The sequence below is a fragment of the Pinus tabuliformis genome, chromosome 9 (assembly GCF_031772625.1).
Source record: "Pinus tabuliformis cultivar Carrire ecotype Pingquan chromosome 9, CPIR1, whole genome shotgun sequence".
NCBI lineage: Eukaryota > Viridiplantae > Streptophyta > Pinopsida > Pinales > Pinaceae > Pinus > Pinus tabuliformis.
This window is the reverse complement of record NC_142307.1, coordinates 649,490,168-649,502,118: the sequence shown is the minus strand read 5'-3', so window position 1 is coordinate 649,502,118 and position 11,951 is coordinate 649,490,168. Positions and strand designations below refer to the sequence as shown.

General features: G+C 35.9%; 1 long non-coding RNA gene across 1 annotated transcript; it reads right to left on the bottom strand.

Moving 5' to 3' along the window:
- Positions 1 to 2,288: 2,288 nt before the first annotated feature.
- Positions 2,289 to 3,719, bottom strand: LOC149150331 (uncharacterized). Its single transcript, XR_016262527.1, has 3 exons — positions 2,943 to 3,719; positions 2,634 to 2,848; positions 2,289 to 2,515 (listed from the first exon to the last, which is right to left on the bottom strand). It is a non-coding gene; the product is annotated as an uncharacterized LOC149150331 (long non-coding RNA).
- Between the last annotated feature and the right edge of the window lie 8,232 nt (positions 3,720 to 11,951).

The window sequence follows — 11,951 nt, the reverse complement described above, 5'->3', positions numbered from 1 at the left end:
TATGTCTAAGTATAATTAGTATATAAAAATACTATATACTTAAATTGTTTATCTGCTTACAATATCTAGGCAACAACAAGACTCATTAATGACTAGCTTTACCATAAGCATTCATTTGACCAAGAAAGGTGATTGAGTAAGAAGTTCAACTACAATGCATGATGCATTTTCATAGTACAACAACATTATTGAGTTCAAATTAATTTATGTCTATCAATAATATTTCGAGGAACGAGATTGAGATTTCAAGATACATTAGAATTTAGAATTAAGTCAGTTTGTTTTAAACTTGAAAATTCATTTGCAAGAAATTCAACTAGCATCTATCATTGATCTTTATGATCCAACAAAAAGTAAGTAAATCAATAATACTTTGAAGAATGAGATTGAGATTCCAAAAATCACTAAGTCTTTAGGGTTAATTCAAGTTGTTGCACACCTTGAATGAATATTGTTTCATTAATTAATTGTTTTGTATGCAAATGTTTCAATCCTAAGATCACGTGGTTATTGTTCACATGGTTTGTCTTCTTAGTCCTACATTTTCAAAGGCAGGTGGGATTAAACTAATATTAACTATGGTCACAAAGGTACTATAGCTAATATGAGAATCTTATAAAAGAAATCAATCGATGGTTGAAAAGAACTTTGTTTAGGTCAAATATAAGACCTTATGAAGGTTAAATAATAAAATATTCATATAAGTGAATTGTTTCCTATGTAAAGCTGTTGATCAATAAAATAGCAAAATCAACCCCTAAATTTCATGTTCGTTGTCATAAACGTGGTATTCAATAAGCAACCCCTAAATTTCATGTTTGTTGTCATAAACGTGGTATTCAATAATGGCACATGACTTGTCTAGGTGATGATCATTACCAATTAGTTGGTAAGCAACATGCCAACTTTTTTGAAACCAAGTCCTCTTATATGAATTTATTCTCACTTTATTCCCTTTTGTTCACTATTCCATTTAGTGGGTTGAGCCACTATATTACAAATAGGGATATTAAGTTTTACCCATTCCATTGTGGTACTTAGTATCATTTAATACTTAACAAAACTATTTCTCTCGAGTTTATGATAAATGCACTATTAATATTGTCACTAATTCGACATTTACAATAACTAACTTACATAACAAGTGTGATCAAGGAATTCTCTACAATTATGATACAACAATCTTCCACAATACCATGGAAAAAACTTTCAGAGTCATATCATAGAATGATTGCTTTACAATATCATTTTAAAAACTTTCAGAGTCATATCACAAAATGATTTCTTTACAATATCATTTTTAAAATTTGCAAAGTCATATCACAGAATGATTTCTTTACTACAATATATAAAGGAGCATTATCTTTCTGAGGTTCTTCCTTCTTACTATTATTGCCGGTAATTCAACATTCACAATAACTAACTTACATAGCAATTGTGATCCAACAATCCTCTAAAATTACAATACAGCAATTTCCACAATATCATGCACAGAACTTTCAAAATCATATCACAGAGGAATGATTTCTTTACTCCTATATATAAAGGGGCAATATCTTTATAAGGTTCTTGCTCCTACAATCTTCAAAACCTTTCATGCCAATGGACAACAGGGGAAGGGCCAAATCACGGACAAATTTGAAGCCACTACATCGAACATTTTATGGTTTGTGGAAGTTGCCATAATTGAAAATGGGACGATGGCATGTGGAAGTTGCAAGAATCAGAATAGAACCGCTGAAAAGACTAAATTCTACTAGAGAAAATATTTCGTCACATGGCTGATATATATAACAGTTGATTTGAAAACAGAGCAAGGGTTATCCACTGCAATAATCTCCTAGGAGAAGAGATGGGGTGGAGATTGGATTGGGAACTAATACACCTAAGCAGGGTTTTAGGATACAAAACCACTCTATATTTATGTACTTATTATCATCATTTTCTCTCGTTGAAAGACCTTCAAATTCCAAAATGCCAACAAGCCGCTACTTATTCCTTAAGAAAGAACTCACTCCATTTTTCCCTAAATTAGACAAACACTTTATCTCTGTGTTGCATGCAAACTTAAATTAGACAAACACTTTATCTGTGTGTTGCATGCATTAAAACGATAAAAAGATTTCAAAAAATGGCATGGCAACAAGGTACAAGAACAACGGGGCAAATGGGGCATTCATGCATGATATTACATATTGAGAAAAAATAACTCAAACCCTAAGCATAATCTTTGGTCATTGCTTACCTTACAGTCAAGGAGCAAACCCAAATCTATTTCGCAGGCTCCCTTCCCTTCCCTTTCTTTTATTGCTCTGCTCCGCACTTCTGTAGCTCCCTTCCTTTCCTTTCCCTTTCGTTTATTGCTCTGCTCCCCACTTCCGTGGCTCCCTTCCTTTCCTTTCCCTTTCGTTTATTGCTCTGTTCCCCACTTCCGTGGCTCCCTTCCTTTCCTTTCCCTTTCGTTTATTGCTCTGCTCCCCACTTCCGTGGCTCCCTTCCTTTCCCTTTCCCTTTCCTTTCATAGGCCCAAAATGAGAATTGAAAAATTATTTTCCGCAATGATAAAAAATGGAAGAACTTAGAATAACAAAAAGCAAAAATCATAAAAACTAAGTCAAAGATTAACTGAGTACCTTGCGGAAACACTGAAGCTGAGAGCATTTTATCACGCGTGCTGCCTGCCTATACGCTGATGGTGTGTTTCGACTCGAGGGGGTTATCGATATGTGTGCAGTTTCGGCGGATGCTATATGATTGATGCTAGACTAATTGGAGTTGCTGCTTTGATGTTTGCCCCACCATTGAAGTTCCAGTTCCACCACCGCTTGAAGCAAGGAAAGATCTAGGGCTGGGTACAAAGAGTTCACAGACAAATTTAGGAGAGAAAGTTTACAAATCAGGGAAACAGGAATGTAAAATGGATTTAATTTTAAACTCGGTACCTGACGGGTTATCGATGTGTGCGGGTTCGGGATGCATATGCAGATGCGATGTTATTCATGTTAGAGTAATTGGAGTTGCATTGATGTCTCCGGATTCACCACAGACTAATAGATGCTCTGTCTGCTGGCACTTGTCCTAAATCATTTGTCGTAAACACATGTTCTGAAATTTCTTGTTCGGATAGAATTATGGCGAAATAACTGCCCTAATATTTAACCCTCTTTGGCTGGCTGTCGGCTTCAGGGTGGCGCTTTTCTGCGGTTTGCCCGCTCTTAATTTTCATACAAAAATCTCTCGGGACGTAACTCAAGTCGACTCTGTATTCGATCCATGGCTTTCCCTTACTGCGGCTCCTGCTCAAAACGGGTCTCGGCAGGCTGTCTCGGCACTGCTCTGCTCACGCTGTCTCGTAGAAAAAACGCATAATCGGCTTTCCTTTACTGCGGCTGCGCCCCCTGCTCAAAACGGGTCTGCTCACGCTGTCTCGGCACTGCTCTGGGCTTTAATTCCCATTCATTTCAAGCGATGATGATCTCGGCACGGGAATGAATCTGCTCTTGCTCGGGTGAATGAATCTGCTCACGCTGTCTCAGCACTGGAATGAATCCTTTCTGGTTTGTTTCCCTTATCTGTCAGAGAGCAGGTTTGATGTCTTGTATTTCTTCTGGTAAAACCCACTCATTTGATACGATTCTTCTGGTAAAACCCACTCATCTGATACGAAATCCGTGAGCATACTTTTCTGGTCGAAATCCGTGAGCATACTTTTCTGGTGGCGTACCGGTCACAGCTGGCATGCTTTTCTGCCCGCGTGCTTTGCATTATGCGGTAGAGTGCCAACCACGTCAATACCCTATTATATAATCATGACCATCATGGCTTTTTCCATTGCTTTATTTTTTTTCACGGCGCGCATTTCAAATTGTGCGGTGCTTTTTCAACGGCATTCTTCTGATCGAACTTATATAAATTTTCAAAAAACAAATATATATTTAAATAATTTGTGCAGGCTAACTGTCATTGCTATGTCAATGTGGAAAAGATTCAGGCCTGTTAACAGAAAAATGCCCCAAAAATTTGACACATTGCGGTGATGGCCACACCTTTGAACCAACCTGACACTCCATTCTATGGGCGCGACACCTAACTAACGACATCATTATAGGAACGTGTCTATGCCCTTAATGACGACATCCTTAAGAAAGTTATGAAATGTTTCATTTTTGTCTTATTTAATAATGACCATTACATTAAGAAGTTGGTAGTATTTTTTTCTTATTTAATAATGACCATTACATTAAGAAGTTGGTAGTATTCTTGTCTTATTTAATAATGACCATTACATTAAGAAGTTATTTATCTAGTCATTTTTTTCTTAAATTTTCTTTTATGGTAGGAAGGTTTGAATATTATTTTTTAGAGTGGAAATAGATTCAGCACCATCAAAAACCTTAAAAGCATCCAAAATCTTGAAGCTTTAGAGTTGTATCTCGGATTTCTAAAATAAAATTACCAGATTATACAAAAATCTCGCCAGAAAATCCATTGTTTTCAGGGCCAATTTACTCCATTTATAAACTATGTGTTACATTAATAGTAACTTTAACCTCCTTAATATAAAGTGTTTGTGTTAATAAAAATTAGTTATGCCCATAGCATGATCGTCAAAAATATCTCTATCGCTGTAAAAGCTTATAAAATTCAACTTTCAATAGAAATTGAAGAATAAACGGATGGTGTCAAATTAAGAACACTAGGCTAAGAGCATGTCCTTGCATCAACCATGTCCATTTCCCTATGTTGACCTCACCTCAGTAAAAGTGGTGAAAATGCCCCAGACAGTGTTTCCAAGGTTCCAAACAGTTGTCAAGCACAGTGTTTAGACGAAGGTTTTGTTTTTAGCGAGAAGAACAGGTCAAACACACACCTCTCTCATTTTCATAGTATTTTCTCTATGTATTGCTTTTGTTTCAAAGCAGAAAACAAAAATAAAAACCTTCCAAAGTTGGGCCCGTTAAACCTCCTATAACCAACAAGTTTACAGTTAAGGTAGCCTAGCATAGGGACACAGGGGCCCAATGCAAAAAAGAAAACACATGTTTTGGTGGAAACCAAGTAACCGAGAAACCTAGAGTTCGGGAAAATTACTTCAAACATATGAGAAGCAACATGTGGTTTCCAAATGCAAATATTGGGTTCTATAATAAGGAGACTTTTGGAGGAGGGTTGGTGCATATCATGGAACCACACTCTCCAAATCTCAACAGGTGATAGAGAGTTCTACTCCAACACTCTTGCAGAGAATATAAGTGGGACATGGAATCCCTTTCTACCGAGGTTTTCTCAAGCTAATGCATTTGGCATAAATGAGAGGTTGATTTTTGTCAATGCAAAGCAATACAAGGGGATTTTATGGCACAGATAGGCCAAAAAACTAAGACAGTCACAGAGAAAATAATCCACATGGACCTTACCAAAAATAGATAAAAGCAATACAATTGTGACTTGCAAAATGCATTCGTTAGTCGGAGAACAAGCAGATCAAGGTGTGGTTAATGGCAAAAATAAAGAGGTTTTATCGAAACAAGAGGAATATAGGCCAAAGCAAAGTGAAATTAAAGTTGTACCAACAAACGGAGAGGAAAGCAATGAGGACACATACAACCCCACAACCACTATGTTGTTGTGGTCGTCGGAGCTCTATGTAAGTGAACTCATGAGCATGGAAGAAAGAATTGAGTTTATTGAGTTAAAGGTGTTGATGGTGGTTGTCATTGATGTCAACCCAAGAAGCACCAAGAGCTACCCCGATCTTCATCGGCAAATTTGGCATGGAAATTCGTTTCTCGAATCCAAATCACCCTAGTTGGTTTCTCCTCAAAAATATATTTTCGATGATATGTGGTAACCATGCAGTTCTTTACGATTTGAAAGATATTTGCATTTTAAGTTGAAGGTTCGATTTTATGGGTTAAAACCACAAGGGGTAGTGACATGACACCTTATCATTAATTCACCTACGTTGTTAATATGTGATAACAATTCTCATCGTAATCTCATTATGTATCAATGACTATCTTAAAAAATGCACAAGTCAATCATTGACTTCACAACCTTCATAGGACCAAATGCACTAAGCCAACCATTGATTTCAAATTCTAGTGGAATTGAAAATATTTCTAGGCATGATCCTTAACACAAATATTAAATAAATTTCTTAAGGTAATTAATTAAGTTTAGTGGAAACATATTAAATTACTTTTATTTCATAAGAAGTATCTCTCCTATCTTAAACACCAAAATCTCTTCCTATCTAGCTCACGTCCTCCCTTATTTAGCACAATTGACACAAATAAATTAACAAAATTTAATGTTATAATTCCTTGAGAAGTCCTCCTAACCTCCAACGTTCAACCTAGTTAAGCCCCTCATAATCTAAACTTATGTCTATAAATATAGACCTATCATGCCCCTCAAACGTATGGACTTAATTATGATCTTTTGAATAATCTACCTCAGAAATATTTTCGACCATGTGGTAACAAATCCTTAAATTGTTGACTAACGAAAAAGTTATCTTCTTTCTTGGTCACCACTGTGTATTTCCTTCAATTCATAAAACTAGGATTGGTGGAATACTCAATGTAAATTTTGTAGATGGAGGATATTAGAACAATCACAGGTTAGAAATTTGAATTTCTACAGCATGTTTTGTTTTGTTTAATTCTGGTTAGGGCGTGTTTTAAATTGTTTGGTATGGCTGAGGTATATCTGTATTAGGATTATTTAGCATAATTTTTAAGTTGAATAGACAAAAAAGGATGAGAATCATTCTTGGAAGATCATGGTCTAAGATAAGTCTTGTGCATTATTAAAATCTTAGTAGCATCATTCAAAATCCATGTAAGTATCATTGTGCTTCCCTTATTGTTGATTCAAAGTCTTTGTATGTCTCTTATTACTAGTAAGAAGATATTTGGTATGTTTATACTCCAACATCATATAATCAACTTTATTATTGACTAACCCTCTTTGCAAGCAAAGGTAAGTGGTTGACGGGTTATATGCTTTAAGTTTTTTTTTAGTATTGTGATTTGTCTTGGCACTACTCCTCCTTGCGCGTACAATTGGACCAAGACATCCAAAGTGACAGCAGACCCTCAGGAAGAGTAAGTCAAGGAACTACAATCAAGAGACAGAGCAAAGTGATAAAGAGAAAAAGAGAAATAGAAGGCAGAAAGTAGTGACATCAAGTAGTACAACATAAGGTAAAGCTTCTCTCGGTTCAACTACAAAATTGCAGATCTTTAAGGGAAAAACACTGAAGCAGAAATAACATAATATCAAGTGAGCAACATCAAGAATAAGCATACAGTATCATCCATTGTCTATAGCCAAGTTCACCATTAGCAACAAGGATATTTTGAACAGTAGTTTTCAAGTCTTGTAAGCATTGTAAAGAGTTTGTTCTAGAGTCCTTTTTGTCAATTGAAGTCAAATTGTGTACATCATTGTAATTATAAAGGGTTGTATCATTGGTTAGAGTTGAAGAAGGAAATTTTGTTTTGGGAAAAGGACTTTGGTTGTTGTTGGGACAAGGGTTCTTAGTTTGTCGAGACAACAGTTTAGGTCTTAGTGTGTCAGTTAGTTAAAGAAAATCATTGTAATATCATTGTAACGTCGATAATTGTCCCTGGTACAAGAGTCCACACCTTTGTATTTAATTTCTTTCCTTATAGGGTGGTAGGGTGGTGCTAGGCTGGTGAATGAAGTCACCTATAAGTTGGGGCTTGTAAACACTTCAGGGTGGTAAGGTGGTGAATGAAGTCACCTATAAGTTGGGGCCTGTAAACACTTCAGGGTGGTAGGGTGGTGCTAGGGTGAGTTTGGGCTCACTAGGGTGTTGGGGCATCCTTTTAGCCGATTGTTCCTAAAACAAGGGTGTTGGAGTGTCCTTCTAGTGACAGTTGGAGAATAATATTTTTCTAGAGTTCTAGGAAGTTGTAGCTTTCTTTTCAGTTGGGGCTGAAGATTAAAGAACTTATTAGAAAAGCATTCCATGGTTTTTGACTCGGAGGGGGTTTTCCACCTAAAACTCTTGTGCCTACTATCACTATTTTTGCATTGTTGTTTATTGCTCTTGCTGAAGAATAATAATAATAACTGAATATTAACTAATGATCTGAAAAATATTAATAAAGTGTTAATTGTTAAGAAAATTGATTCACCCCCCTCATAGTATTTCCAACAATTGGTATCAGAGCTTGATTCCTTCAGTAGTTGTCTAGCAACTGGAAGAAGATCATGGAGTACACCAAGAATAGAGTTCCTCTATTTAATGGAGATAACTATGCACTTTGGAGCAGAAGGATGTAGGTTCATTTACTTGTGCAAGGGTATGAAGTTTAGGAAATAGTCAAACATGGCTATAACGCATGAACTGATGAACAAGGTAAGAAAAACATTGAAAACGATGCCAAAACAAAGGATCTTATTATAAGTGGACTTAGTCAAACTATCAATGTTAAAGTATTGGGTTGTAAAACAATTAAGTGATTATGGGACAAGATTCAAAACATATATGCAGGAGACTCGAAGGTCAAGGAAGCAAAAATTCAAATTTACAGAGCTCAATTTGAATAACTAAGGATGAAAGAAGATGAGAACATTGTAGCTCACTTTCAACGCGTAGATGAAATAACAAATGCATTGGAAGGATTAGGAGAACCAATTGTCAAAAAGGTCATCATTTGGAAAGTCCTCAAAACTCTTATGACAAGATTTAATCTTAAGGTTTTTGTCTTAGAAGATAGGTCAGATCTAAGTAGCTTGAGTATGGATGAAGTACATGGGATAATTACAACATACGAAATGAAGATTGAAGAGAAAAATGGTTCATCTAATATATAAACTGCATTTTCAGCATCCAAGAAGATTGGGAAGGGCAAACAGTTATCTAAACCCAGATCTAGTAATTGCACAAAAGAGGAAAGAGAAGAGGAATTTTCAAATGAAGAATTTGTCTACCTTATGAGGAAGATGAAAAGAGGAATCGGTAAGTACAAAGGCAAACTTCCGTTAGCATGTTTTTATTGTGGTGAGATTGGTCATTTTGCAGCTAAGTGTCCTCATAAGAATGAAACATATACAAAACGAAATAAGGGTCAACATAATTTCAAGAAGAAGAAAGGGTTTAAGAAAAACTTCTTCTCCAAGGAAGATAGTTCCTCATCTGAAGAAGAGAGCGGCACTAATGAAGAAAACAAAGAAAGAGTGTTATTTATGGCTAAGCACAAAAAGAAGGAAGCACTTGACGAAAATGAAGATGAGGAAGAAGAAATGTTTGAAATCAAAATTCAAAATGAAGTTGTCAGATCTATAAAAAAATCTCAAAACAGAAAGGAAAAATGTCAATTCTCTGGAAGTCGAATTGAAGGAAGTAAAAGAACACTCCAAGAACCTCAGCAAAAGGAATGAAGAAGAAATCATCAATCTCAAAGTATAGTTGAAAGAAGCCAAACGAATTGAAGAATCACTCAGGAATAAGTTAAAAGAAAGCAACAAGGCAATGGAAGAACTAGAAGCTGAAATAGTCTCTCTACGAAAAGAAGTAAAAAGGGGAAATGTTTTGTAGAACTTTGCAAATAGTTATAGAGCATTGGATGAACTCATGAGTAGTCAAAAGCCAAATCAAAATGAAGGACAAAATAAGATTAAAAATGGCACAACTCCAAGAAGTAATGAAGAGGCAATTCTTCCTCCAAGAAGGAATGAATACACAAGACCATTCAGACAAGATAACTCATTCAAGTATGAAAATTCTTTTAATGGTTATTGTTTTTAATGTGCTAACTTTGGACATATGGATAGGGATTGTCAAAACAGGTACAATTATCAAAGATATTATCAATGGAATCAAAATCCTGGAAGCAGGTATCCTAGAAGTAGGTTTTTCATGATCACAAGATAGGTTTCACGATGACTTTGACAGTAGAAAGTTTACATTGTATGCTCCATTATTTAGGACCAACATTGAATGTTACAAATGCCATAAATATGGGCACATATCTCAATTTTGCAGGTAAAAGATGGAATCCTCCATGAATGAAAACCCTAACATCAGGTACAATGTTGTAGCTCCTAGAGACAACCACCGAGTTGAGGAGAGGTCAGTGCTCAGGACATCTTAGTGTCTCTTGAAGATAATTCATTTTTGCTCAAGAGATAAATGTAAAATGATTTTCAATCTGGTTCAGTTACCTTTCACAGAGGTAGATTCAAACATACACATAAACAATAGAGATCATCCAAAGAGTTAATGTCCAAGTCTGGTGGCCTACGCACAGTAAATGCAACTTAATTTATCATTGTAGCAAATATGGGAAGGAGAAAAATAAGGTAGGAAATTAGCACAGAGAGTTGGACAAATCAAGAATCCTAAGCGGTAAATCCAAGTATAATCATGAAAGAATAAGGAAAGGAAGTGCAGAAATTATGGAGTGCATTTTATGGCTTCCAACTCAATATTTCACAGGTACTTTCTGCTACAATATAACATAGTAAATCTGCAATCTCATAGATACTGTCTACTACAACATCACATAAGTAAATCTACGATTTTATGAGTGAATCCAATAGCTAAAACTTACACAATTTTTGATGAAGAAAAGCACACATGAAGTGACATATAGAGGAAGAACACATACTACACATTCCTATGCTTGGAATCACCAAATCTTCTTCATTAAGTTTTAAAATATTCCAAGCTCAAACTGTTGAAATTTTTAGAACAATTAACAGCACATGAACAAGCAATTGAACCAAAACTTGGAACCTTTCTCTAAAAACAGAATTCAGAATCACTAAAAAGACATAATTTGGAACCCCTGGGAACAAAATTTTGGAACCTTTACTACTGAGTTATTCTTCCCTTTGATAGAGAGAGAGAGATCAAACAATAGTTACAAAATATCTTCGAAGTGCTATAGTTTTATGAAGTACCAATTGTCTAAGCATGCAAATGCTCTAGTTGTCCTAATGATTACATAATAGATCTGATTCTTTTCTTGAAAACACAAAATTTAAAAAAATAACAAAACATGAGAAATGAGAGGTGTCATGATTGACACAACAAAATATCTCCATGTCAACTCCTCTAATTTCCTTAATTAGACGCAAGCTCCAGTGTTTAGATTAGTGGTGGGCTGATGATCTAGCCACACTTCTGTTATGATATTCCTCCACAACTACCAACCAATTTGAATGTCGCTTTCTTTCCTTAACTGTTTAATTTCCCCTTTTGGAGTTGGTTGTGATTAGGTGTGGTGGTGTTGAAGGTGCCCTGTGACCTAATTTCCAACCCATCCACCCCTTTATTACCTTTGTGGTACATTATCAGAGCCCAATACATCTCTTAAAATTTCAAGAGTGCAATATCAGAGTCGAAACAAATCATAACTTTATTTAAAATGGTGTTACGAAATCACAAAGTTTTGATGCATTTAGCCCTTTTGTGTTTATCTCCTTTATCATTTATAGACCATAGGACCGCTACCTGTGACCACTGGTATAACGCTTAGGGGCTGCGGTATTGGAGCCTTCGTCCATTGTAACTCTATTTAAAATAAACTTTACGAAATCAAAAAGTTTTGATTCCCCTAACTCCTTTTTACTTAGCCCTCTTATTGTGATTCTGCCATAGAACCCAGTGTCATGAACAGTGGCTTGGTGCTTAGGTGCTAAAGCCTTTGGGCTCTTGTTGGGGGCCTATCTTCCTTTATATTTTCCCTTACGCCCTTGGTTCCTTTAAGTCTCCCACAACCATGAGCCAGCAATGCATCGAATCTATTTTCATTGGAAGTTCTTCGAATTGAAATTAAAACAAAGTTACAATGTCTCCCTCTCCTAATTATCTTTATATCACTTAGGTGCTCAGCCCTGGTACGCGCCCTTGGTCCTCTGGGTCCTCATAACCAAAGTCTATCAACACATCAAAACCCCTTCTTTGA